The following is a 4317-nucleotide window of genomic DNA, read 5'->3' on the forward strand; positions in this document are numbered from 1 at the left end:
ACCACCCTGCAACCCAGACAACTGGATTCTGGGAGTTTTAGTTCTGTTGCAACTGTTCTAACTGTCATTACTGGTGTACAGAGAAGAGCCACTGATGATCCCTTTCAGGATGCTGTGGCTCCCTTTACAATTATATTTCTCACTGCCTTGGTAAAGGGTCTTTTGGACTCTACTTGGATGTAGTTTAGGGGGTAGGCAAGTGGTTCTTAGATGAGAAATCTACTCTAGCATTTCGGTTTCCTTGGGCCCTGTAGACCTTCTGCAACATACCAATGGAGTTCTGGCATTTCACCTGGATTTAGTCTGGGTCACCAGATTTTAGTCAATTAACCAAGCAAACTCTTAGAGCCACTCAAAAGGACACATTGAATCCAGAATCTTGGCTTAAAGTTTCTATATCATTGATTTCATCCTTGTCCAATATTATATTCCTTTCCTCCTGATCAGACCCTTAGGATCTATTTCCATAAGTGTTCCTTAGGTTTCTGTCTATATAAATTGATAAACTCTTGCAACATTTTGGTGTAACTTGCATCTTCTCATGGTTTACACTTTGAAACTCACACTCTGGGGCCTGGTGAGACTTGAATGTGGTTACAAATGTAGAAACAAGAGGCACTGAGGGTTTTCAGGAAGGTTAGCAATCCTTTGCAAGGCAATTACCTTGAAGGAAGTTATTACAATCTTTAGGCAAAGAATACTAACCTTAGTCTTGGAGGAAGGGTTTCCATCTGCAAAAGGGGCTCTGAAGAATTTAGAGATTCGTGGTCTCCAGCTTCACTGGAATTTGTCCATGTGTCCCCTTTTAATTGTTAGAGTCCCACTCTTAGTCAACGTACCAACTTCAACATGAATTCAATTTGCCTTGTAATTCAGCCAACAGAAAGATCAGATTTTGAATCTGTTTTTCAGAAATCTTGGCCCTATGTCTACAGGAGAAAAAAAGGTATTCATTGAAGCATTCTACTCCCTTATGCAGACCTTGAGCTGGGGATTCAAAGCCCCAACTTCATTGTTTTCTTTCCCTAAGTTCTCTATCTTACTTAGAAGCAACTAACCAATCCCATTATGGTCCTTATTTCTACCAAAATGTTCTATGGTATCACTACTTGATCCCCCAAACCTCTGCCTTCTACAGGCTGGTGATTCCAGATGGCTGCAGGTGATCAGATTCTAAGTAACCCTCTTGCCACCAAATACCACACACGGTTCAGTTACTCTTTCAAAAAAAATTATCAAGTAACTACTCTATGCCAGAGACTCTTCTAGTCCTGAAGCTATAGCAATAAATAAGATAAAGACAGTTCCTGCTGCCATTCAGCTTGGTTCTAGTGAGAAAGACAGATACATTAAAAAATAACTTGACATTACATTTTCAAGAATTTAAGTACTTTCTTGGAAAATGTAACTGTGTAAGAAGACAGATATTGACAAGAAGGACACTTTTAGTTCTTGTGGCGAGGAAGTATAGATTTAACTCTTATTAGTAAAAGAGCGTTTAAGAATAAAAATATATCAATACCCCTAACTTTGGAGACAAACCGAAGCACTGAATGTACTTCTATTTTTGATTTTTTCCCTTAGCATGGTGAGTTGTTTGGGAAATGATTCAATAGTTATTTGTAGTTTCTAAATTCTCAGCAGCAGTTGCCTCCTGATATGTGTCACTATATATTCTGAGTTGACATCTGTTATCTGAATCACCAAAATAGTGCCTTGTTTTAAAATTTATCCACTATTGGCTTATGTTTTATCTTACTCTAGGCCATGTTATCACTACATGTGACATCTCTGTATATGTGTTTGTGAAACTGGGATAAAGTTGGCAAAACTTGAGATAGAGGAAACTATCTATGAAACATGTTTTGCATTAGTAGAACAGGAGGCATAAGCACATTTGGAATAGAAAGAACAGAGAAGGCGATATTGGAGAAATAGGATCTCACAAAGGAAAGTAGAATGCAAGTAGAGAACTTAAATGCAATGTAGGCAACAACCTTGCAGTTTGGACAACTATAGACCTACTATGGCTTATGGTTTCTACCAACTAGACTTAAGCTCCTTTTGGAATAAAGCCTTTGCCTCATGGTGGAAGTCAGTTAATGTTTGCTGATTGTGATTTTGATGATGACATTCATGATGATATTCTATTTGGGGAACGTTTTTCAAAGTGGGGCTTTGACCTGACAAACTGTTATACCAATAGAAAAATCAACATTTTCTCCCTCACACCTTAGGTATTGACAGATATCCGAAAGAAAAATAATTGATCTGACTAAGCAATAGTGAAGTGTAGGATATCGATCTCCAGAGATTTGTGAGACTAAAAATTGTGCAAACGAATAAAAAAAAATCATAGTCTAGATTATCACGATGTTGAACAATATAGTTATGTTTACATATAATGTTGGAAAAGGCATCAGTGCAATTTCTACAATGCACTGATGATAACGACAATGAAATTTCAGTGATAATGTGGTAATGAAATTTTAGGAGAAATTACAATTAGTTTTTCATCTCTCTTAAATGGATGCATGGTTTTTTTCTGTCCTACTCCTTCTCCATTTATGCCTGTTCTGGTTCCTTGTTGACTTGGGGAAATATACATGAGGGTAATAAGGGTGAACATTTCTGCAGAAACAGAGCAGATCTATTATGCTTCAGCAGGCTTAATTCTCATTTGTTTAAAGAGGGTTTGAAAAGGTGGGGGGGGGGTTCCTATATATAGTCAATGAATACTTAAGAACACCTACTATGTGCTGGTTTCATTTTAGTCTCTAGGAACTGGGAGACATATTGAACCATCTGTACCTACGTATATTAAAATTGTTGTACCGAAGAGTATTTCAAGGTCTTCTATCTACCTGTTTTCTTTTGGATGGAAGCAGTCAATGCAAACCAGCATTGTGAATGAGCTTGAGGAGAAAAAATTTAGGAGAAAAAATTCTCACTTTTGGGGTTTTTGCTACAAATTTTAAGAAGGGGGAGCTATTTTCAGAAGAATGTGGAGCTACTTTGGCTTCACTGGCAGAGTAAGTCCGTTAATAATCCTGAAGCACTCCCCTTGTTGAAATAGCACAAATTAGCATTTAACCCAGGAGGAAGAACACGTGAAGTTATTTAACATTTACATAAAATTATGGAGTAAACTCCAAACAGGTCGCCTCCGAAATGTATAATTACACTCAGCAGTCCTGTCAGCATACACAGAAACAATTTTATTTCCAATCATCTTCTGCTTTTATTCACTCAGGAATGTATCATTAAAATTTCCACAGAACAATGAACCTTAATAGGTGCTAATGCAATTGTGAATTATGGTAATTGTTACCTAAATTAATCTCTGTACTTTCCATTCCTTATTGCCCTGTGCATAAGGAGTGTGAAAAGATAATGTTGATACTGACATTTGTATAAACGGTATAAAATTTATCTTATTTAATAAAATTTAATATAAGAACTTGCTACTTTGTAAAGTAGTTTACTTAGAAAAAAATGTTAGATTTATGGCAAGTCGGGTTTATGTAATCTTTAATTTGTGAAATTTGTGAGGGAAAATGGCAGTTGATCCATTTTGGTTATCTTTGGGGTATGTGTATGCACCCAGGTATCTGGATGGCACATGTATGTTCCTCTGTGCACATATTGCCAGGGCAGCGTATGCATTTGTACCCTTATCTATGTGCATGGCCTCTTTCTATGTGTATATGTTCACTCATTTACGTAAACTACCCTCTTGGTATAATAAAATCCACCATTATGTGTTGAATTGTGTTCCTCTCAAATTCATGTGCTGAAGTCTATCTCCTAGTTCTTCAGAATGTGACCATATTTGAAGACAGGGTCTTAAAGAGGTGATTAAGTTAAAATGAGGCCATATGTTTGGGCTCCAATCCAGTGTGACTGGTGTCCATCTAAGAAGAAGAAATTAAGGCAGAGACATAGAGGGAAGACCACGTGAAGACACAGGGAGAAGATGGCTGTCTCCAAGCCAAGGAGAGGGGCTCCTGAAGAAACCAGCCCTGCCAACACTGTCATGTCAGATTTATGGTGTCCAGAACTGTGGGAAAATAAATTTCTGTTGTTTAAGCCACACAGTCTGTAGTACTTTGTTATGGCAGTCCTAACAAACTCATATACTCAGCTGGATTGGAAATAAAGAATTACAGGGTTTTGTCTTGTTTCTGTCACTCCTGGATTATATTTGACCTTGGGCATATCACTTAGCCTCCCATTTGCAGTAGGGTCCAGTTCTTGAATACTTGTCTATTCAAAGCACTCAGTTTCATAGTCTTTGCTAACTGTACCCTGACTTTA

This window comes from Rhinopithecus bieti, unplaced genomic scaffold, assembly GCF_001698545.2.
Source record: "Rhinopithecus bieti isolate Rb0 unplaced genomic scaffold, ASM169854v2 scaffold_19708, whole genome shotgun sequence".
NCBI lineage: Eukaryota > Metazoa > Chordata > Mammalia > Primates > Cercopithecidae > Rhinopithecus > Rhinopithecus bieti.